We start from the raw sequence: 26,604 nt of genomic DNA on the forward strand, positions 1-26,604 counted from the left end.
CTAAAAAAAAAAAACAAAAGAGTAAAATGTCAAACAACAACTTCCATTTATCAATCAAGTTTGAAGAAAATCTACAAAATGTAAAATATCTTTATCACATGTAAAAGACTGGCTATTCTACAATTGTCTTTTCATTTAGGTACACTCTCATGTAAAGATAATGGAAAAAATAAACCAAGTGAGATGGATCCTGTTATTAGAAAGATATTTGTTTTCTCCAAGACAATGAAGAACAATAAAACGGATATTCCATAAGAATGAGAATATCGCATAAGAAAGATATTAGGTAATTTATAATTATATTTTAAGAAAATTATAGCTGACTTTTGTGATTTAAAGAATTTTCTAAAGATGCAGCCTCCATCAGTTGGTTAGAATGTTAGAATAAACAAAAGCACATTAAAATTTAGAATTACAGAGATTAGCTTTTAAAATACAGTGGTATGATAGATTCAAGATTTAATTGAATTAAATGTGTTAGCCATTCCTCTAAATCCCTTATCTATACATCACCCTATTAATCTTTCCTTACGTTATTTGTATTGCTTTAGAAAGAAAGAAGGGGCCAAAATATTCTTTCAAATATGTGTATGTATATGAAATCTGTTTAATTCTCAGTGCTTAATTAACATGCATTCCGTCATAATGCAGGAAATTAAGGAACCAGAGAATTCTATTTCTAAGTGGGAAAACCTTCCTAACAATCTTTCTAATCTCACTCAGTTCACACAAAAGACTACACAGCATGTCTTCCAAAATAATAAAAATAAAACAAAGACACAAGAACAAACAGTAACAACAACAAAAAACTACCAGTAAAAGAATATATTTAGTAAATGAGACAGATCAGCTCTAAATTTTATTTTCTTCATTCATGTTGAATGTAATGTGGAGGACTCTAGCAAGCATTTCGTGATATTTATAACACAGCAAAAGACAGAGATATCTTTTCCTGAGGTATTTATAATTACTTGGAAAAAGGAACAATGTAAATTAAATTATATGATTAGTGATAAGAATGAAACAATATAGTAAATCTAGTTTGTTAGGTTAGTTACATTTTCTAGATGTACAGAGATATATTTTAGATGGATAGGTGTTATTCAAATCTTTCAAAGACCAACCGAATGTGACATTTAAATTGTCCTAAGAACTTAGGACTTTTCATGACAATAAGACACATCAGCTCCTGGCAGCATCAATCTACTTCAAGAGGATAACGGGTATCGAAGAGGCTCCATATGGAGTTTCCTAGCCATTTGTACAAGAAATTGCCCTTGCCTGGACTTCTTTGTGTTATGCTGTATGTATTGGATATGCAGACTTACAGAAAAGTGACTGCTGAACTTGCCTCAAGGTGAGACCATCCTTTGGGGTTTCTGTTTCGTGAAAGAGTCTGCCAGACATTCTGGATGACACAGAACAAAGTGACTGACTGCCAATGTAGTTTGAACTGTCTTTGAAATGTCCTGCTTCATGGAAAAGTCTGCTGGATACTATGGGCCTGTAACTGACTTTGGGTGTCTCAGTGTTGCAAAAGAAATTTAGGTGACTGTCCAGGGAGTAAGATGTCTCTGCCAATTCTAGAGTTTTGGAAGTTGATTAGAATGCATGTCCTATTTACCCAGGTAATATCTTATCCTTCTGGAGTCTTTGATGGAGTTGAAGAACAGATAGTTATAGTTTTTCTTAGTAATGACAAAAGATAGAATAGATATAAATATTGTGAATATAAGTCTTGCTTGATACCTGTTTTGTTATATGTAAATTTACCATGTGAAAATGAAAACCTTATTTTTTATTTGAACAGTAAAGGGGAAATGGTGTGGGAAATCCTTCTGTATATGTGTAGCTTTTGTTAGTTAATGAATAAAGTTACTTTTGGCCAATGGCTTAACAGAGTAAAGCCAGGTGGGAAATCTGAACAGAAAAAGAGTAGGCAGAGTGAAAGAGAAGCCATATAGCTACCACAGGGGACAGATGCCTTCCCCAGATCCCACTGAAACTTTGTCAGCAGGCCACAATGTTGTAGTGTTGTACAAATTAATGAAGATCTGTTAATTTAGGATATAATAGCTAGCTAGATATATGCACAAGCTATTAAGCAAGAAGTGTTTTAAATAATATAGCTTTGTGTGATTATTTCAGCTCTTAGCAGCTGGGTACAAATGAGCAACCTCTGACTGCAGTCTAAGTTGGAGTTCAAGAAAAATCAGTGATATATTTTAACTGACTGATACAGAATGAGAGCACCCATGCATGGTGTAGCTGTTGTGTGTACAAATGTCAAAGAACTTCAAGGACTCTATGGGAAGATAAATTTAGTACCCACATTCAAAAGGTGAGCATACTTGTTATCTTCCTTCAATTCTGTTCAAACTATTGATGAATTTTGTTGATGGCTAAATATTTATGGAGGTCCATAGCCTTAGCAAGGGAGTATGCATAGTATTTTATTTAGATGCTAGTTTAGTTGAGATAAACTCTAACAAATAATCTTCTCAATAATAGTCTTTCGGCACTGTGGGTATACTTTTAAGCTAGTCAAGTTGAGAAAATAACTAACATATAAATCCACTATGAGGTATTATAATCTAACCTGGAGTTTAAGGACAAATACTAAACCAAGTTTAGACTCTGAGTTAAGAAAACATGCATGTATTTAATTGTAGAAATTTTATAAGAAATAATAAGTATGCTGTAGACCTGAAACCAGGAAATAATATGTATGAGGTAGACCTGAAATTAGGAAAATATAAGTTTAGGATGATACTGAAAATCATGATATATCATTCATATCGATATTACTACCTTGGTGTAGTGTACTTAGAAAAGAAAAAAAGGCTTGAGAGGATTCAACGGTAGGGTCAACAGGGTTTGATGATTCTTAGAGCTTAGTTGTTAGAGAAGTTCAAAATACACGTTTCTAGCTTTTTTGTTTGAATGACAGAAAAACAAAGACTCCTTCAAATAAAATTTGAAGAATTACATGAGAAATATATTGTTCAAAGAGATGAAGTATAATTTTAGAGATGATTTTGTAACACAATTTGTTTCTTTACTCCCAAATCCTTACTACAACTTACTTTATAATCACATATTAGTGATCTGAAATGGTCATGCACATGCTGTCAGTATTCCCAGAATTTCCATGGATGGTAATAAGCCATTAACATCTCTCAGGTGGAAGCAAACTCTGAGGCTACAGAGTTCATATTCAAGTTGCATTTGTCTATAAAGGACCTTTGTTTTTACTTCGTTTTACATCAGTGTAAATCACAATGAAGATCATTCTTTGTGTTTTATGAATCATTTTTCCCTATATCTATAGTGTATCTGGAAGTGGCAATGAATCGTAAGTCACTGTACTAAGTACTTAGTAAAAGTCTACACTGTACTCATAAAAGAATAATAGATAAAAACATACAATATAAAAAAACAACAAAAAGAAAAAACTACTTATTAAAATGTATTAATGTGGATACATATATCAAAGAATCAGTGTATGATTTGAGCATATATGTCTGTATTTTATTGTATATATATATATATGTATAAACATGTACGAATCAATATGAACAAATTGCATATATGAATACCTTCTTGTGCGTGCATGTGTTTGGAGCTAGGAAGTTGATGTCAGATATCTCTCTTACTTGCACGTTACATTATTTTTGTGACAGAGTGCCTCTGCACCTGGAGCTTAAATAGTCAGGTAGGCTAGTTGATATGGAAGCTGAAGAAATCTGCCTGTCTTTACTTGGCCAGCTTATGATTACTGCCATATACCACGGCACTGCATTTTTATGTGAATACTATGAAATGGAAACCTTGTGCTTGAGTGTTCGGCACTTGATTTCCTGAGACATCCTGTTGACTTTCTTAAGACATTTTTTATTATAAAAATAAAGTAAGTTTTACTGATATAGAAGATGTAAATTTTAATTGCTGAGAAAAGGGGATCAAAATTTGTTGGGAAATTCAACTTGATACTAAGGACAAACATAAGAAGGCAGCAAATTAAAGACTAAGAGGGCTGTTTCTGAGTGGGAATAAATGGCAGTTGAGAGAAAGACACCAAAAAGAATTAATATAAAGTGTTTAAGTAAAGAATGTCTGAAAGGGTAGTAATAGAGAAATTCCAAAGGTAACCTCATAATGACAATGGCAAAGAGTTATTCATTCTACATCATAATACACTTGCTCACTTCAAGGAGCCAGAGTTGATACTAGTGATGCCATGAAGTAGAATAATAAGGTAATGTGTGAGCAGGACACAGATGTTGATGATTGAGGAAGCCGACTCCACTAGCCAAAACTTCTACTTGGTGATGCTCCTGAGAGATTAGGTTTTCTTCCACACCAATAAAAAGCTGAACATGGTTGCAGAAATCATAAAGACAAAGACTGATGAGCATGACAATTGTTCTTGTGACAGAGACAAGTGTTCACTACTAGCTAATTTTTGCTTCAGTTTGTTATTTCATATGTCAAGACTTGAAGTAAATGTCATGAAACTCATTCTTTCATTATATTATTTATACTGTAAAAATACTTTTTGTATATAATTCTCTTTATTTGTCATGACTTCTCTTCCCTCATAGCATAAGAGAACTCTTTTAGGGAACAGTCTCTGTTAGCATCTTTAATTACTTTTATTTACTTTATTTTATTACTTTATAGTTCTACTGGTTTAATTTGTCTTCCTCTTAGTATTCTGAATTACACAGGATAAATCTCTGTGCTTTTAAGCATTTCATTGAGTCAAGCCAGTTTAAATAACCTTATATTAATATTTGCTATTTTTGGAAGTTCCCCATAGGTATACAATGAAATATGATCATATATACCATTACAGCCTCCATCTGATTGCCTCATATTCACTCTAGAACAACCCCTCTTTCATTTCTTTTATTTTTTGATTTATGATATATTATTTTTATTATTTGTGAATATTTCATAAATATTAACAGAAAACGTAGATTAAATTCACCCTCAATTTTCCCTGATATAACCTCCAACATCATTGCCTCCAAACTTTGTGTATTTTTCTTCTGATAGCTTATAGACTACACTGATATGCTGCTTATATAAGCATGAGTGAAGGCACATTCAATGAAACTTTGTCAACTTGTTAGGAATAACACACTTAGAAAAAACTGACTTTCTCTCTCCTTAAAACCATGAAGTATTCATAGCATCTTACTTTTGGGTGGAACTTGTGAATCCCTTCCCAGTTCATGCTAGATTTTAATCTAGTCCTATAGTGGCAACACTTCTGTTACAATATCCTAGATATAGAGGATTTGTAGATGTTGTTTTGGTGCTTTGATTTGTTTTATGTCCAGAAGACACTGTTTCTATCTGATCCTTAGCTACTTCAGGCTTTTACATTCTTTTCTCTTGGCTTCAAACAGGGTTTCTAAGCCATTGGTGGGGGAGTTTGACATAGGTGTTCCATTTCTGGCAGACCACTCCACAAATTTTATTTTGCTATTTCATAGATAAGTTTTTTGATTTCTTAAGCCGTAATTCAGTCTAACATACCTATAATATTACTTTTTTTATATATAACATTATATATTTTATATTTTATATATAACATTATATATATAATATATATTATATATATATACTTTATATATATAACATTATATATATAATGTTATCCACTGAATATCCTAAATTACATAAAAAAATTTTATTACATGTAACATGATACAACCACACATAAGTATGTTTTCTTCAGGACTCAAGTAGAAATTCTGAAAGTGCAGTGATTTCTTACATTCGTTTCACTTGTTACAATGTATGCTTTATTTTGTCTCAAGCACAAGGTATTGAACACTGTCTAACTCAACCAGTTGTCTCTGATGACTACTTTCTGCCTGCATAACAAAATTCAAAGATATTTCACCTGCCACCTTAAATATTTTTTAAGAAATGTTTCTTGATAGCAAAATTAAGATTTAAAAGAAGACATATTATTCACCCTCAAAGCTATAGGCAGTTATTTTAGACTATAATTTTATTGATCAGGAATTATGGTTCTAGATGGATAGAATTGATTCTAAATTGTTTTGATAGAATTGGATAAATAAGTAATACAGTTCTAAAATATTTCTGCCAAGATTTTGACACTCCTATTAAAGTTTGGATCAATATTCTCTTAGCATTTAGTTGGGCTATTCAGCATCTCAATTTTATTCAGGCAATAAATCACGAATAGCATTATAAGACATTACAGTTAGCACTATCAAAGTGATTTTTTTCATGTATTTTTGAAAAAAAATGGATCACTTGAGTCCTAGTGTCGACACAGTTTATGTGGTGATGTTGTATCACATGGAAAAGGAACTTGCTTAGACGCATATAGGAACACTTACCATTTGCCATTAAATTAATCTATGACCTGTCGCAATGGAAGACTTAATATCCAGAAATTTACCTTTTTAACAACAATAAAATGCAAAAGAAGGGGATTTGAAGAGAGTTGTTCTCATCCCGACTGTATAGAAGAAGGGCTTGGCAGAAGAACTGTAAAGAAACATGAACTTGGGAGTATGATTTTTCCTTCAAGAGGTGATAGCAATTCTTATCAACAAACAGAAAATAAGGTTGAGGGTCCAACAGAATGAGCTCAGGAACATATTCCTCATGCCTTTATTTGAGAACAAATGGCTAAGAAGGTGAATTTAAGACAGTATAGGGATACTTATAACCAGATTTTGACAATCAAAATGATGAGACTGAATATCTCCTCTGGAACTAAGTGTATAATAACATCTTATAAACACAGTGTTATGTTTTTGGTTATCATTCCCCAAATCACCATATTAACAGTGTATACTAAGGCAAAATAGGCAAGAAAAACCTAAGTACACTCAGAAAAGCCACACTTCTGTATCCTTTAGATAAATGTTTTAGTCATGGCTTCAGACAATAGCTAGCCCCATTAATCAAATATGAGGATAAAGACATCTACTGAGGAAAACAGACTGGCACTGAGTCATCATTTCTTCCCAGCAAAACAGCATGACATTGTGAATACAAATCAAGGCATTTGACTGTTCTCTGTGTGAATGTGGGAGAGAGACAGTGAGACAATGAAGCTAATCCTTATAGTTGTCTAACTTCTGTGTAAACAGTATGAAGCAATGAAACCCAACTTCTATCAGAACAGGGATTTTAAGAAACTTTCCTTCAATGGGTAAACACAATGATCAGAAAGTCTCTCTTTTTTTTTTTCATTCACAATATTAAACACAAGGTCTGAGGAAAAGTGTAATATAGTTGCTATTACAAATTCACATTTACTTAATATTGTGTTGTATTCACCTATTTTATTTTCTCTGATACATACTAATATTTGAGGTATTTTATTGACTTCTTTATTGATTTTACCTTGATTGCATTTTGGTACTGCAAATACCTAGTCAGCACCTAAAACTGTTTCTGACAAATGGCCTAATTCATCTAACATACAAAGAAGAGAAATATTTCATCTCTCAAACTTGTGTGTGAGTTATTTCCCACTAGCTTCACCTCCCTTGACTTAGATTTATCCTTTTATAAAATTTGTGGATGTTTTCCTTTTCTATTTTATGGTATTTCCTTTCTTGAAGAACAAGGTTTACACTGTTGACAACATATGTGCACATAGACACGCTGTTTTTCTTTTTGGGGACATCCTAGCTATGTACTCGTTTCCCATAGATGTTGAATCAGGAGGCAGATATTTGAAAAATCAAGACATAAGCTTAGATTGTGAATGACATTAGATAGCAATAAGAGTTTTGCATAAAGAAATGCTCAAGTCATTAATTGTATAATTTTCAATATTTCCAAACAACAAAACCTTCCACTTGTGCATTTAAAATACCCAAACCACCACTTTATTATTTACTAAGTAATTCTTTTTTTTTTTTTTTTTGGTTTTTTTTTTTTTTTGGTTTTTCGAGACAGGGTTTCTCTGTGGTTTTGGAGCCTGTCCTGGAACTAGCTCTTGTAGACCAGGCTGGTCTCAAACTCACAGAGATCCACCTGCCTCTGCCTCCCAAGTGCTGGGATTAAAGGCGTGCGCCACCACCGCCCGGCTACTAAGTACTTCTTGTAAAGTTTTTGTGGCCTGGTAAGCCTCTCTGCCAACATTAGAGAAGGGAGAGCTGGGAGTCTGTGGGCTCATGCTCAGCAGGAGGCAGGACTGGAGAGACATCCAGTTCATTGTCATCCTAGAGACCTCAGGCGTCTGCTTCTTCAAGGAGACTAGCAGGCAGGTGGCCAAGTGAAAGTCATGGGGTACATTATTAGTTAAACATTCTGTTGCTAAAACAAAACAAGTTACCAAGGCACACTCACACTCGAGACCAAAACACTCTGCAGGCAAACCACCCCCAAGGATGGAATCCCAAATTATCTCCATAAAGGTAACTGTAACTTAGTTGTATTCTTAGACTTTTGTTTGATGTAGGAACAGATCTACTTCTCTATTCCTGCAGTACAAGGTCTGGCAATAAACCACACCTGTTGACAATAATCTTGAGAGAGCGGAACTCTCAGATCATCATCTAGGTGGGGCATTGTTTGAGGTAGAAGCATACTAACCTTGTAAGTTCCAACTCTTTGTCCTTTGGTTAACATGAAAATAGGCTCAGAATTTTGGGCCTTGACAGTCTTGGCCCAGATGGAAAGAGTGATCTGTAAAATAAGTTTGAAAACGGGTGGGGATAAAATAGACTCTGGGGACTGTTAGTTTTTACCAGAACTGGCTTTTGATACAGCAGCAGAACGTTTTTTAGGAACCTGCAGTTATCTGTATGACAACTGGAACAGATTTACATCTTGGTGTTGTAGCAAACGGCTATGGCTTTAGGTTAAAAGGAATGAACATTTTAGAAGATAATGAAAGGGATTTGGGAGCTCTGGATCTTTGAAACATCTGAAACCTGTTAATCCTGGACTATGAAGCCTGTGAAAAAGGCACACTTGTCTGTATTCTAACTTAACAAATAGAGTAATGAGTTACCAATACCCCAAGTCATTAAAACTTAGACAGACCTAAGAGGGATAAATGTGCAGAACTGAGACAGCTTTTTTAGCTATGCAGACAATCCCAAGTCTCTTCATGGTAGTCTTTGGTGAACACCAGTCTAAGAAGCAGTACTTGCCATTAGTTGCTGAGTCCAAGAGGCCCAAAGATTTTTCTGTGGGGGAGTATTTATTCTACTGGTCCTGGCAGGATGAGACAATTGATCCTCCAGTGAAGCATCCATGAATCTGATGAGGTGAAAGGCTGCTTTTTGCTGTGTGGGTGGCTTTGCCATACCCAAAGGCAAACCTCCAGGTGGAAGAACTTCTGTAACTACGTTATCTTCTTGGAGGAGCTATAGGATGCTGCAGGAGCTTGCCTGTCTCTGTGTTAGAAGCTCTCTTGTTAAATGTCATAATCCTAGATCTGTAAAGGCACTATGGGAATTAGGGTACCACTAACTGTTAGGGATATTTAAGTTAGACATAAATGTTAAATTTAGAGAAATAGCTTACCGAATTAGTTACAGTTTACCAATAATTTTAGAGGCAAGAAGATTAGAAAGAATAGTAAGTCAAAGAATTTTGAAGGCAGAATGTCTCTTTGGTAGGTCCAGCACATATGGTACTCTTACCTAAGATAGTGCAAGAGAGAAGAGAAACATAAGGACAGAACTATACAGTTTTAGATTACAAGGGCAGGGGGGGAATGGATGCATTGTAGAGAGAATCCCAGCATGAGACAAACAGCAAACAGCTAGAGAAGTAGGGGAGGAATGGGGAAGGGGAGCTGGAGCAGGAAAATAGCTTCCAGAAACAAACATATGGGGGCTTGTTTGTTTTACGTTAGGCATCAAAGGGTGTTCAGTATCAGATAGCCCCAATTTAGAAGGATTTTTTTTTTTTTTTTGTAAAAGCAGTCAAAGGGAATTTGAGGATCTGGCTTTGAATTGCAGGCACCCATATTACAAGCCTATGCTGAGACTTGTGACTTTAATATAGTGAAAGTACATATACAAACCAGTTATTAAGTATATTGTAACTATAATTCTAACTTAATAACTGGTTTGTATATGTACTTTCACTATATTAAGACCATAGCAAACATAAAGATGTAATCCCCAAACTACAGTAGGTTGGGTGACTCTTTCATACATAAATACATTTAAATGCATACTTAAATCTTTTAGCTTCTCTTTTCTAATGTGTCTTCAATATTATACAGAGTAATATCAAATAGGTAAATCTTTCTGTAATGATTTAATAATTCAATACTAACATTGAGGCACTACATTCTATTTGAAAATTGTGATAAAATATCTGAGACAAAAAGCTTAAGAACACCTAATACTATATATTTTTCTTTGCCTACTTCTACCTATCACTTGATCCTCTATGTGTTGCATTCTAACACACAAAATGTCTCATTTAATTGTGAAAATGGTATGTGTGCACACATTTGTCTATTTTCTTCATGTATAGAAGATTATAAGAATTGTTGGAAGGAAATAATAGCAAAACCATAAAATACTGGAATTGTATAAAAATTGGAAATTTGAATAATCATAATGAAAAGTATATCTTATAAATAAAAAGTTTAGGTTCTAAAGTTCAGGGATTGAGGCATATTTTACTTTTTCATGAAATGATATCAAAAATGGTACTATATCTAGTTGAATTAATTTTGTGATAATAAAACACTCTAACATATTTAAGAGATCATAGCCCATTGGCATCAATAAATTAACAACTAAAATGAGCTATCCATTGGGAAGATTTAGAATTTGAATGCTAAATTCAAACTTATAATATGGAAAAGTCAAATGATACATTAATTAAATTAATATCTACCAATCCACTAAGAAAAAGGAGCCAAAGAGAATTTAGGGAAATTAATGTTGAAATTATACTTGAAGTGTAGCATGAACTATGCAACTTTGTTGAATATTTTAAATTAAATTATCTAGTTAGCTTAGAGAAAGATTACATGAAGAAATAAGAAATCAAAGCTTAGCCTTAGTTCTTCAATTCAGTTTTATTTATATGTAATATAATTTATCTTAAAATCTTATTCTCAATATCAAGTTTAGATTTATTTAAATCCAAATAGTATAAATGAATAATTTACGTTACAGTTGGGTTTGTCATATAGACACTGAAATTTATCCTAATTTTTATAATAAGTGAAAATTTTACATTTTAGATTACAATAACATAATACAATGATATTTCAGATACAAAGCACATATTTTTGCTGACTACAACAACGTGATCCACAACTTTATATAGCAAGATACCTTATTAACACCTTTGTTTCATTAGTGTAAATTAATTTCAATAATATAATATGCAATTTACTATAGCTTCAGAAGTAAGACATTCTTCTATTTCAATCACCACTTAGGAAAAGGGCTATGAGAGAAATGATTCTCCCATAAGTTGTCCTAAACAGTCCCCAAACGACAGATAATTGAAATGTGACTGATAATATTTAACAAGTATCTGGTTGTGTGACCAAAAACTTGAGAATAGCTAGCCTAGAGTTCTACCATAAAACCAAATAATATTTGTCAAAGAAATGTAGCAGTTAAATTACTTTTAGTGATAATTTGTTATACTTAGAGATTAGTGCCTTGTTTAGGTAATCATTGGAGAAGCTTCCTCCTGCAACAGATGGGAAAAAATACAAAAACTCACAGCTAGACAATATGCAGAGAATGAAAGACTTTGAAACACTCCACTCTAAATGGGAGGCCTTCATCAAATCCCTCTCCTCTGGGCTCAGTGAACCTGCAGAAGAAGAGACGAGAGAGTGTTAGAGATTGAGGAAATGGGGGATAGCAAGAAGAGAAGATCCTCTCAATCAACATAAACCAAACCATAGAAACTCAGATGCACTGAAGCAGCACATACAGGGCCTGCCGGGTCTGTACCGGGTCCTCTGTACTTATATTACAGCTTCCAGTTTACTGTTTTTATGGAATTTCTGGGTATAAGAATGAGTGATTGTCTGATTCTTTTTTTTTCTTGTGCCATCTTTTAGATTCTTTTCTTTCAGTTGGTTTGTCTTGTCCAACTTTGATGTGATAGGTTTTGTTTTTTCTCATTGTATTTCTGTTTTGTCATATTAAAAATGAATAAAAATCTAGCCATTAAAAATTCATAACGAGTGTACTGTCATTTATTGCTGTTGGGAGCAGGAAAATCAGGTTTCTCCCATTGAGTAGCATTTTTTATATTAGGGCAGACCTCATGCTCAAGAGAATTTGACCAACATATCATGAGATGCACTGTCTTATAGTGTGATTTTATTTGGTTGTATTTTGATGTTTTATTTCTTTTGTGTGTGTGGCTTTATTTTATTTTATTTTGGGGGGAGGATTTTGAAAGTGCATTAGGTTTTCATTTGGCTGTTTTTTGTTGTTTTCGAAAACTTAAAATTGGGTGGGTAGGTGAAGGAGAGTAGCTGGCATTTTTGCCTTCCCTTTCCTCCCCTAAAGACCTGCCATCTGTCTTTAATTGCTACCTTCCAAATTCATGCTCTATCAATATTTTATTAAATATTATATATATACACATGTATATATAATTAAAATGAATTCATAACATCAGGATTATACACTAATGTTTTAATCATATACACTGTTCAAAGTATTTTACCTTTTAAAAGTGTTGTTAATCATTCAAAAATAGTTTTGTAACACCAAACAAAATTTATGATTACTTTTGTGCAGACATCATAACTGATTCTTCTCAGCTCATCATAGAATATTTCTGAAAATACAGAAATAATATTATGTAATTATATAAAAGGCTTTTTAAATATAGTATTTAACTAAGATTAACAAGGCTAAATAAAACTGTATTTAGATTTATATTTAAATACTTTTAACTTATTTTAAAACATTTTAATGAAATTGGTTGTCTCATAGAAATAAACTAGACATTTAAAAATTAAGATATCATCTTGTCATAGTGCCAATAATCAGTAGACAGAAAGGCAGATCCCTGAAATTGAAGCTATCCTGCTCTACAAAGTTCTAGAACAGCCAGGATTACAGAGACTAAGTTTGTCTCAAAATAACTACAACAACAAAAAGAATATTCAAAAGAAATAAATAAAACCAAAAATGATGCTGTTGCCTTTAGGAAATCATTAACTCTCAGTAACTTAAAATTTTTCTCCTAAAACAATGGTAAAAGATTATATTTGTTAATTTTTAAGTTAACCATCTTTTCTGTGTTCATAAGTTTGTATTCAACACAGTAGTTTTATTTAATAGCAGATTTATAATTTTTCAGTATTTTACTGACATATAAATTATTTCAAATTTAATATTTGCAACACTGTATGTATGGAAGATTGTCAACATATAGTCCACATTTATTTTGTTTTTACAATATATGTGTCTTAAAATGGTTAAAAATATGTAAGAAATTTATAAGTATAAATCTGAAAAGGGAAAGGTAGGGCATATATATGTCTGCTAGCACATGTTTTGTGTATATGTTATGGCTGTTATCTTGGTGTTTTGTGGGATACTTAACAGAGGCAGCAGCTGACTCTATTTTACTGCTTTTGTACTGTCTTCCTCTTTTTGATTGCCTTGTCCAGCATCAATATGAGGGCTTTTATTTATTTATTTATTTTATTTAAAATTTCCACCTCCTCCCTTCTTCCCACTTCCCTCCCTTCCCTCCTCCCCCTCCATCTCCCTCTCCAGTCCAAGGAGCAGTCAGGGTTCCCTACCCTACGGGAAGTCCAAGGTTCTCCCTGCTCCCCCCAGGTCCAGGAAGGTGAGCATCCAAACAGACCTGGCTCCCACAAGCTATGCAGTAGAATCAAAACCCAGCGCCATTGTCCTTGGCTTCTCTGTCCGGTTTGATCACATGCTCCATCAGTTCCAGTCCACCTGGCCTTAATGATCTCCCATTAGATCAGTCCCACCGTCTCAGTGGGTGGACGCACCCCTCGCGGTCCTGACATCCTTGCTCATGTTATCCCTCCTTCTGCTCTTCATATGGACCGTGGGAGCTCAGTCCAGTGCTCCAATGCGGGTCTCTGTCTCTATCTTCATCCATGGCCAGATGAAGGTTTTAGGGTGATATGCAAGATATTCATCAGTGTGGCTATAGGATAAGGCCAGTTCAGGCACCCTCTTATTGTATCCTGATTTGTCCTGTTTAGTTCCTGTCTCTTGGAGGCATGCTCTTTCTGAAGGGAAACACAGAGGTGTGGTTCTTGAAGAGATCTGAAGTGAGAGGATTGGGGAAATGTGTAGAGAGGAGAAACTGGGAATAAGTTGCATTTTAATGAGCAAACACTCTTTTCTAAAATTAAAGAATGGAAAAGAAGTAATGAGGAGAGGAGGAGAAAAGAAAGGAGAAGAGAAGAGGAGAAGGGAAGAGAGATGAAAAGGAAAGAAGTCTATAAGAATTCACCTTTTTTTTTATTCTTTTTTACTTAAAATTTCCAACTGCTCCCCGTTTCCCATTTCCCTCCCCCTCCTCCCACATATTGCCCCCTCCCCCCGCTCCCCTCCCCCTATCCCCACTCCACTTCTTCTCCCCCTAGCCCACTCCCCCTCCCTCTCGATACTGAAGAGCAGTCCAAATTCCCTGCTCTACAGGAAGACCAAGGTCCTCCCACTTCTATCTAGGTCCAGGAAGGTGAGCATCCAAACAGGCTACGCTCCCACAAAGCCAGTTCATGTATTAGGATCGAAACCTAGTGCCATTGTCCTTGGCTTCTCATCAGCCTTCATTGTCCGCCTTGTTCAGAGAGTCCAGTTTCAACCCATGCTTATTCAGTCCCAGTCCAGCTGGCCTTGGAGAGCTCCCAATAGATCAGTTCCACTGTCACAGTGGGTGGGTGCACCCCTCTTGGTCCTGATTTCCTTGCTCATGTTCTCCCTCCTTCTGCTCCTCATTTGGACCTTAAGAGCTCAGACGGTTGATCCAAATTGGGTCTCTGTCTCTCTCTCGATCCATCGCCAGATGAACGTTCCTGTGCCATTCTCCTTGGCCTCTCGTCAGCTCTCATTGTCCACCACATTAAGAGAGTCCGGTTTTATCTTATGTTTTTTTCAGTAGCAGTCCAGCTGGCCTTGGTGAGCTCCCAATAGATCGGCCCCCCTGTCTCAGTGGTTGGGTGCACCCCTCATGGTCCTGACTTCCTTGTTTATGTTCTCTCTCCTTCTGCTCCTCATTATAACCATGGGAGCTCAGTCCGGTGCTCCAGTGTGGGTCTCTGTCTCTATCTCCATCCATCGCTAGATGAAGGTTCTATGGCGATATGCAAGATATTCATCAGTATGATTATAGGATAGGTTCATTTCAGGTTCCCTATCCTCAGGTGCCCCAATGAGCTAACTGGGGACATTGCCCTGGGCTTCTGGTAGCCATTCCAGGTTCAAGTCTCTTGCCAACCCTTAGGTGGCTCCCTTAACTAAGGTATGAGTTTCCCTGCTCCCCCATCCAACCTTCCTTTACCCCCAATCACCCCGATTCCCCCAGTTCCCCTCATCCTCTCCTTCACACTTTTCTCTCCCCATCTCCCCTCATCCCCATCCCACCCCACCCCCCAAGATTCCCATTTTTTGCCCATCAATCTTGACTATTTCCCATAGCTGGGAGGATATCTATATGTTTTTCCTTGGGTTTACCCTCTTGTTTAGCTTCTTTAGGATCACAAATTATAGACTCAGTGGCCCCTATCCATGGCTAGAAACCAATTATGAGTGAGTACATCCCATGATCTTCTTTTTGGGTCTGGGTTACCTCACTCAGGACCGTATTTTCTATTTCCATCCATTTGCATGCAAAATTCGAGAAGTCATTGTTTTTTACCGCAGAGTAGTACTCTAATGTATATATATTCCACACTTTCTTCATCCATTCTTCTATTGAAGGGCATCTAGGTTGCTTCCAGGTTCTGGCTATTACAAATAATGCTGCTATGAACATAGTTGGACAAATGCTTTTGTCATATGCTAGGGCATCTCTTGGGTATATTCCCAAGAGTGCTATTGCTGGGTCCAGGGGTAGGTTGATCCCAATTTTTCTGAGAAACCGCCACACTGATTTCCAAAGTGGTTGCACAAGTTTGCAGTCCCACCAGCAATGGATGAGGGTACCCCTTTCTCCACAACCTCTCCAGCAAAGGCTATCCTTGGTGTTTTTGATTTTAGCCATTCTGACAGGTGTAAGATGATATCTCAAAGTTGTTTTGATTTGCATTTCTCTGATCGCTAAGGAGGTTGAGCATGACCTTAAGTATCTTTTGGCCATTTTAACTTCTTCTTTTAAAGTGGAAAAACCCTTAAAACCCTATGTTTTACATAGTACTTTGTTCATGAATGCAACCAGGCGCATCAGATCAAATTAAGAATGACTGCTCCCAAAGATTCCTGAAAGCATACTTCACTGCTACTATAAATTTCTAAAAACTACAGAAGAATGGGGGACATTCTTCTTCTTATGCTAGTGATTCATTAATGTTGAACTATGTTGGGTGATAATGGAACTATCCATGCACATTATTGGAAAAATGTAGCCCTGGAAAGTTAAACAAATGTAACACAAGGAATAATGTTTCCCAAGAGGGAATGAATGACCTACTCAGTACATTAACTTTGTATTGTCTTTTCTCCCATGATTGCTTAAGAAAACCTATAAAAATGGTCATTAATATTTTAAGAACTGTTGGAAAGACGATTACTCTGCATATATAAAGGTAACAGCTAAAGACTTTATGTACAAGGATAATTTGATACTGGCTTATTTATAGTATACACTTTCTTTGAATTTGACATGTGATCACAAATTGTTATAAACCATTTCTAAGTAGACTTTGATTCCATAATTTACTAATGAGATATATTAATGCCTTAATAAATTGTTATACCTCATTTTGTATTTTCCAAATACTACTTGGTGACTTCCCTAAATTTTTAGCTCTGCCACGAAAGATATTAGAATCATATTAATTCAAATATATTCTATGTCAGCAAACATAGGTGAATTATACACATAAAGAGAAAAGTATGGCATTATCATTTTGTGTATGTATTTGTCTGTGGTGAGAATGCATATATGCTTAAAGGCATAATAGTTATACATAAATATGTTGCGGTATAAGTATACATATACGCATATGTCTTTGCACACTGTAGGTTGACATTTAGGTATGTTCTTCCATCAATCTCTTTCTGTATGTTGAGAAAGTGTCACTCTATGAAACAAAGCTTGAATGTTTTGCTAGTAAGTCTTGTCAGTTTGATCTGGTATTCTCTTTATCTGACTACTGACCACTGAGTGTATTTGTAGGTCACCACAGCCACCCAGTTTTTACATTGTCCGCGTGTTTACCAGTCAAGTGCTTTGAATTCTGACTTATCTACTTAGCCCTATTATTTCAAAGCTTCTGTAAAGCAATAGCTTCAACAATAATCAGCTTGTAACTGGCTACAGTTTGAAGAAATGAGTTTACTGTTGGATGCTGATGTGGCTATTACTACCTTAACATTCATAATCCTTTATAGGACTTTATAAGCCTTCATATAATATTTTTATCCACCTGAAAGCATGGGATCCAGTTTCCTTGTGTAAGCTGATAGATAAATCTTAAATGTTTAAAGTTCATTTGTAAAACTTTGACAAGTAGTGTTTCAAATAAACTATAGATTAAACAATCTTATGAAAAAAATAGAAACTTTGCATACCTAATTTACAAATGAGGAAACTGTAGCCCTTGAAACATTGAATGGAATTCTAGTAGAACTGTAACATAAAGTTGTCCTCATAACATTTCTAGGTTTTAAATGTCTAGGGTTCATTGGAGAGAAGAAGAAAGTTAGTAGTGGCAAAAGCAAATTTTACTTAAAATAAATTTCTTATTGAACTTTGGGAAATATATATTTATTTTGCATTTGGAGGTAAAATATTGCCAGAAAGTTAATTGAAATATTGAGGAATAAATGATATAATGTCTGATGCATTATTATATGATTAAATATAATCTAAAATACTGTCAGAAATTTTCGCTACTAATATTTTTCAGTTGTCTTCTTCTACAAATATGATGTACTTTACTAATATTTCAGTTCACTGCGAGGAGAAGTGATATGTCTTAGCTAGTTATGAGCACCAGTCTTGATGAGCTACCGTGAAATAGAGAAAGGAAAAAGCATAAGCTAGTAACCATAACCAGTAAATGAACAAGTGAATCGGAGAGACGTTCTGTGGGAGTCAATGTCACCCAACGTCTTTCTTGCTCTCTTCCACCATTACTTCGTGATCCTCTAAACACTGAACACATTCTGAAAATAATTCAAATTTATTGTCAGCCTATGTCTCTCAATTTTTAAATAATTTTTCTAATATGGGTATAAATAGAATAAAATTTAATCCTTCAATGGAATCTCTATTTTTTTATGTCAAAATATGTATGTATGCTCTTAAGAAAAATTACTTCTCGTGATCTGTAAACATTTATTATTTAATCTTACATCTTTATGCCTATTACAATGTGTTCTTTACATTCATGGATAATATAATTAGATGTTACAGTAAATGATAATATTGTAAATCCCTGAAGGCAATTATTAATGCAGGAGAAATAGGACTATGAAAACAATAAGCAAAAATAAGAATTTCCTAAAGAAATTCAATAGAACTAAAAGCATTGTATCAGATAAAGTCTTATGTAGAATAATTTGCTTCTTCCCCTTTAGGGTATGTTAACTATTAAAAATTAAACTATAAATAGATGTTTATTAAGAAGATACGGATATGCTAGTCATGCTCTGTCTGTAGTTAATTTTCATTTCCTTTAATTACTTTGAGCCCACAAACAAAGAAAATTAACCTAGAGATTTAACACAGAGAATGAAGAATTTGGAACTAGCTAGGTCACATTTAACATTTTTTTTTCAGGCGTTTTTCCTAATTTGAACAATTACTTCACTGTTTCCTTATTAATAGAGTGGGGGCATACCATACTGTATTAAGTTATTTAACCTACCAACTTGTGGGTAGCAATTGATCACAAATTTTTTCTACACTTGCTCTCTAATGCGTAGATTGTCACATATTTATGGTATAAATGAAAGAAATAAGAATAAGAAATAGATATAAGAAATTATTGATTTAGGTGAAATCACATATGTGTGTGAATACATATATATGTACACACATATGTATATATATAAACTAATGCAGGTATATACATGAGAGTGTAGATGTTTTTAATTTTACATTTCAGAATAATTTTAGTAACCTAGAAATACATTTACCAAGTTCTTGATATTAAATAAAATACCCTAATAAATTTTACATATCAAATATATTTTACATAATCATATATAGATATGGTATATGCATCCCACACATGTAGCATTTATTATATATACTATATATGATATGTATTATATGTATTCAAACAAAAAAAAAAACAGAAACCACTAGGTCTTTAGTACTTATTCATCGGTAGGCTCCATTCAGATAAAACTGGCTTCCCAAAAGGTTGTTTTACTGTTGCAGGATCGAATTCACACTAAAAATTGGTTTTATCTTTAGCATTATAATGTTCTCCTCTGATTATACCAATGTCTTAGTACTTTAGAAACTTTAACAATCATGTTTAAACAATTGAATATTTATATTCTAGAGTTTTTCTCAGTTTCTCCAATTGAAACCCTCATATCAAGTTGGCATTGAAAATCAGAAATGTAGAGTTAGTTGCTTTCTTGCCTCATCCAGGGTAATGTTGTATGTGCATTGTATCTGAATGGTGGTGGACTTCAGCATGTGCTATGTGTGTGTGTGTGTGTGTGTGTGTGTGTGTTTCTATTATAGAGCTACTGTTTCTCCTTTTTATAAACCATCTGAAAGCAAAAAATAAAATTTTAAATTCAGCCAACACTCATGAACTGAGTTCATTCCTCAATTGGTAAGGTAGTGATGTAGATGTAAATTATTTAGAAACTGTCTATATGGATTTTTTTCCTTTCATACCACTTATTTCCTTATTTACTTATTAAAATCATTTTGCTTTTTTTCAATATTCAATCAAAATTTAATTAATTCTCATGGTCTTTAGTCTCATAATTTTGAGACCTGGGAGATTTTCAACAGCACTTTTTCTATTTTCTTATCTGAAAAATAGAAAACCTAACTGTCTGAATTATCTCCTTGCCATATATTTAGCATATATAGATTTTCTACTTTCATTAACCAGTTTTGAATTCAATTATATTAATAACTCACTGAATATTTTTATACTTATTGTTTTTATCCAAGAATATTGATTCTTAAATTCTTGTGACTCAGGAAGAACACATCAAAAATTATCTTTTGTTAATGCTACTGTTGGATTGAAATCCAAAGTCATATAACAGTGGAAAATGAGAAAGAATGGGTAGATAAAAGAATAGAAGAGTGAAGAAACAAAATAAAGAGAAAGGAAATGATGTATTCTTTCAAATAATATGAAATATATTTGAGAGAAAACAGTGGCACTATCATAGGAAATGAAATGTTCCATGAAAATTTACTGATTTGGGTGCTCCTATTCTAGTCACCAATGAAGAAATAATGTAATGATATAAGAATTAGCTTAACGGTGGTAACAGGGTAGTCATTGACTCTTGCCTACATATGAGACTCCTTTCTTCCTATTTGGTTGCCAAGTCCAGTCTTGATGTGATGGTATGTACCTGGTTTTATTGTAACATTTTATGCCATGTTTGTTTGATGTCCCTGGGAGGCCTATCTTTTTCTGAGAGGAGGTAGAGGGGTCATGGGTCTGAGGAAAGAGAAAGGTGGGGGTAAGAGAAATGTTAAAAGGAGGGAAATGCTGTCCAGATGTAATATATGAGAGAAAAACAAAATAGTATTAGCATTATGTCTGCAATAAATGCAGTTTGCTGGTGTTTAATAATAATATGATTAAGAAATCATTTGACACCATATGAAAACTTACTTTAAAGATTAAATGAATGGGATACTGAGACACAACTTCATTTAATCGCATAATGAGTTTCAGAGATACAATTATCAGTGACTTAAAATTTGTATGTATAGGAAGTACTTTTACAATGGGTTTTCACACATGTGATTATTCTGTACTTTCATGACTTTACATAGAACCCTTTCTATGATTATAGATGCATGGTGAATATGTTTAGTTATCTATAATGAAAATATTTTTTCCTTTGGAATATTAAATCTTATCATTATTTACAACAGCTTGATAGGGTAAGTGTTAATGCATCAATAGAACTGTTGAGGCGATCGCAAATATCAGAGGGATAAAAATATAAAATCACACATGAGCAAAAAAAGTGGATGATTATAGAAGACTTTCAAATCAATGACCAAGATAATACTCTAGAACGTTCTGGGAGACAAAGAAAATTATTTTTTGTTATTTTAATATAAATAAAGCAGAAACTTCGATTTTAAAATGGATCCTAAAATAACATTCTCAAGATGCTAGCAAAAGTTCATTAAGTTTGTCACTTGTCCACAGACCATAGTGGATATTTTCAGATAGAAAGAATCTTTTTAGGTTCTGTAGAATTAAGAAGAGACAAGGAGCCATCTGAAGAGTTCAGAAGCCAGCTCTACCTTTATCACCATCACAGATTGAGACTGTGGAAAACTGAAAGTACATGACTGTAGCCACCTACTGATGAAGAAGAAAGTATGCAGGATCAGTTCTTTGGAATGTAAACAGACCTTCAGATATAACTCTCATTTTATTTAAAAGCTTTTAAAAATGCTTAAATCAGTGTATAATTAGTCAAACAATATGACAATGTTTAGCAAAGAATCTCAGCAAATATATAAATTATAATTAATGGAATCATGAAAAAAATGAAAGATGTACAGTCTTTTTCTCTTTGGGGCATTATATACTAGCTAAAAGTCGGTTGCCAGACTAGCATAAAGATGTGCTTCTACTCCCCTCGCTTACCTTTATCTTTGATAGTTTCAGAGATGTTTTAGAGCATTGATTATCTGCAATTCCTGTGTTACTCCATGACTAGCAACACTGATAGTCATCAGCAGACAGACCCAATTACATAACAGTATAATATGAGTCATTGTAATTGTTAGGAATGCTCCTCTTTTTGCCATTGCTAAATTATTTGTCAAAAAAAAAATAGATTCTAATGTCTATGAATTGCTGTGATGCATTAACTTTTAATAAAATATTTTAATACTCTAAACACTCTTGAGTCCAACTTCTTAATTGTTTTTAATTAGGTAAGTCCCAGAACAGTCATTTTATTTATTCTTCATTGTTCTTTTATCTTCTAATACAAAGAAAGTATCACTTTGTGCCTTTTTACAATGCTAAATTAATTATTCTGCCTTTATAAAAAATAGTTATACTCGTTTTATCTTAGGTAATTAAATATATGAAGTGAAATGCAGATGCTATTGTTTGTGGTAGTTTTTAATACACACAAAATAGCATATTCCTTTAAAAATACACACATTTTCATCATCAGGAATAAATATAAAAATTATTATTTTTCTGTACTTATTTTTTTTAAATTTCATGGATGAAACAATAACCTGGAACAGTAACATGGGGTTCATGAGGAAATATAAGAATAATTTACTAGAGTAAGCCATTTTATAAAGATACACTCAAAAATAACTATGTCAGAAAAGAATATCAAAAGTTATATAAGAAACACATTAAATGTGCCAGTGTCTGTGAATCTCATGTGGTACTAACAAACATTTTTTTAAACACAAATGAAATTGAGATGAATATTTTGATTTTACTTATTAATTACTTACTGTGGTTTCATATTGGCTACTAGGCAGTTTTATTTCTAAAAGGTGTCTGAAGAAGATATAGAAAAATGAATTGAAATGAAAATAAAGTCATATTAAGCTGTCTTTGAAACTAAATGGGAGCACTTTCTTGTAATCAAAAAACTGGGTCAGTTTGATTGACTTAGCTCCACAAATGCATGGGTTTAAGATTTCTACCAGTAACATTTATAGACAGAGCGGAAAAAAAAACTGCATGCAAAATTAAAAGCAACAAGTACACTGAAAATAATACCGCACTTGGCAATAAGTAGGCTTATATAAGTATAAATATTAATCTAGTTTAAACGTCAAATGCCTAAATTTTCATGAATATATATATATATGTTAAAATATATACTGTATGACAAATAGACAACACTGTGATAATCATAAAATCCATGAACAGAAAAAATGAAAAAAGTTAAATAATGAACAAAGCACACTGGATTGGTATTGTTAATAGTAACTTATAACATTTTTTATAGTCAATATTTACCATCAACTCCAAGAGTAAATATTCCTCGTGGATAATATTTAAGTAGATGAATAAATAAACAATATGTTAAATAAACAGAAAAAAATGAGCTGTACGGTGTGGGATACACCTTTAATCCCAGCCTTTTGGAGGCAAAGGAAGGCAGATCTCTGATCGTTTGAGGCCATCCTGGTCTACAAGAGCTAGTTCCAGGAGAGACTCCCAAGCTACAGAGAAACCCTGTCTAGTAAAACAAAACATACAAAATAAAATAGGAAAAAGGTATGAAAACAATGTTCCATGATTTATTTTTTAGTATTTTAAGAATTTTAACAGAATTTCATAAAGAAAATACTTTTGATTTGAAACTGTCACGAAGGGAGTTTAATAAAAGATAGTGATAAAATCATCAAAGCTTTCAAACACATAAGTTAGCACCATTATTGCCTATGCTTAAACAGGCTAGTCAATGTAAATATTAAAAATGACTTAGACCAGGAGTTTTTCCAGAATATCATTAAAGAAGTTTAAAATGGGACATTAGTGAGTATATCTGAGCTATAAACACTTGGATAATTTTCTCCTATAAATAATTATATGATATGAAAAGTTAAAGATCATGGTTTTCCAAGGATTTTGAAACATGCTGCTCATAAGAAAAAACTTACTTTTATGTTCAGAGTATTGAGTACAATGCAAGGGGAATACTGATTTCAGCATTGAAACATTAGGGCAAACTCAGTATCAAGAAGTGCCATTTATTGATTGTTGCTCTCAGTGTCAGTGATATTGGTGTTATATTTAGGAAGTGGTCTTGTGCCAAGTTGTTTAACACTACTTCCCACGTTCTCATCTCTGAGGTTCAATGTTACTGGATTCATGTTGAGATCCTTAATCCATTGGGACCTGAATTTTCTGCCTGTCTATAGATATGGATCTATTTGCAGCCTTCTACATGTTGACATTCAGTTACGCCAGCACCATTTGTTGAAGATGCTTGCCATTTTTCATTTTATCATTTTGGCTTCTTTGCCAAAAATCAAGTATTAATAGGTATGTGGATCGATATCAGGGTCTTCAATTTGAGGGGTGGGTGGAGAGCTGTGGATGAATGTAAAATGAAATAAAAAAGTAAAAAGGAAAATTCAGTCAAATTCATTTTCTTATAGCTCCAAATTATATATTTTAGGTATCGGTTAGCAATTTGTATTAAAGAAGACATTGAAATGCTTGATTCTTGCTATAAATTAAAATGAGAAAAAATAGATGATACTAAATTGATTCTCCAGAGGAATAGTGTGTTGGTTTTCAAGAAAAGATTCCATTTTTATATACTGTTAGAAAATATGGTAACTGCTAAAAAAAAAAAAACCACTTTTTATATTTTGTAATGGTATTCTGATTGTAGTTAAGCTTCTAATCTCTATTTCTATGTTACCTTATAGGTACTGTATATTTGTCATTTGGTTGAGAGACTTACTGCTTTGGAAGATTTTACAAACTTACCCTATGTTTGCCTAAATATAGTGTTAGATATCTCTGTTGGATTCATAGCAACTTAAGTGAAATATTTGACTAACAGATGAAGTGACTTGATCTTTAAAGGTTGACTATGCACCTGTCCTCTTGACCTAAAATTAGCTCAAAAGTTGCAAGCAATCATTTTGAAAAACAAATTGATACAGAGGAAACTACACATTTAAAGGAAAAGTAGGACTTATTACTGGATATTCCTTCTACTTCAAAAATCAGTGATTATAATATTACACAAAGAAGTCTCAACAAATACAAGAAAATAAAACAATGCCCGACATCCAATCTGACCACCACAGATTAATGGCAAGAGAAAAAACAAAAAGTTTACAAAATCATGGAATCGAAAAGTTTCGATCCTACTGCATGAACTGGCTTTGTGGGAGCCTAGCCTGTTTGGATGCTCACCTTCCTGGACCTGGATGGAGGGGGGAGGACCTTGGACTTCCCACAGGGCAGGGAATCTGGACTGCTCTTCAGAGGGAGGGGGAATGGAATGAAGGAGGGGGAGAGGAGTGGGGGGAGGGGGAGAGGAGTGGGGGGAGGAGGAGAGGAGTGGGGGGAGGGGGAGAGGAGTGGGGGGAGGGGAGAAGACGGAAATTTTTTCAACAAAAAAAAAATTTAAAAAAAATTAAAAAAAAAAGCCCACTACTGAGTGCACTGTGGTTCAAGGAAGATATTTAAAAAGACATTTAAAACACTTAATGAAAATACAGCCCACCCAAACATATATATACGTTCCAACCACATTTTCCTCTCCCTTTATTCCTCCAAGCTTCCCACAGCATTTCTTCACCCAAGCTGCACTCCCCTTCCGTGTCGTGTTTAGAAAGAACAGCCTCCAAGAGCTGACAGCTAAATAGGGCAAAATAAGATGCAATATGACAAGGTAAAGGCCCTTGTATTGAGTCTGGACAAGGCAACCCAATAAGAGGAAAAGATTCCCAAGAGCAGGCAAAAAAAAAAAAAAAAAAAAAAAAAAAAAAAAAAAAAAAAAGTCAGAGATACACCTGATCCCATTCTTAGGAGCCCCACAAAAACACCAAGCTAACAGATGTTACATATACACAGAGGACACGGTGCAGACTCATGCAAGCATAGTGCTTGTCACTCCCATCTTTATGAGCCCATGGGAACCCTGCTTATTTAATTTGGTGGGCCGTTTTCTGCTGTATACCAAACCCTCTGACTTTAGTCTTTCCTCCCTGTCTTCAACAGGGTTCCCTTATCTCTAAAGTGAGGGACTGAAGACTCCAATTTAGACCGACTTCTCTGAGTAATGCCTGGCTGTGGGTCTCTGGTATTACTTCCATCTTCTGTCAAAGGAAGCCTCTTAGATGACAACAGAAAGAATCATTTTATTGCTGTTGTTGTTTCCAGGATATCTTTGGTTCTGCCCCAGATCTATGGGCTATGCAGTATCCTTTTCCTGGATGTCCAGATAGTAGTGTAGGTTATGTGTTCATCTCTCACGAAATAGGCCTAAAGTTAAGAGTCAAGTTCATAAATTGCAGTAAGCGTCTCCATTTAAAAAAATGGAGATTTTTCATATTAGTAAATTGACATCACACATTTTAGAATTATAGCTAGAAGAAATGAAATATCACACCAAAAAGATTAGATGACTGGAAGTACTCAAGCTCAGGATGAAGTCAATAAAATATAAGCAGGAGAAAATAATAGAAAGAATCAATGAAACAAGAAGTTGGTTCATTGAGAAAACAGAAATATCA

This window comes from Chionomys nivalis, chromosome 6 (assembly GCF_950005125.1).
Source record: "Chionomys nivalis chromosome 6, mChiNiv1.1, whole genome shotgun sequence".
Lineage (NCBI taxonomy): Eukaryota > Metazoa > Chordata > Mammalia > Rodentia > Cricetidae > Chionomys > Chionomys nivalis.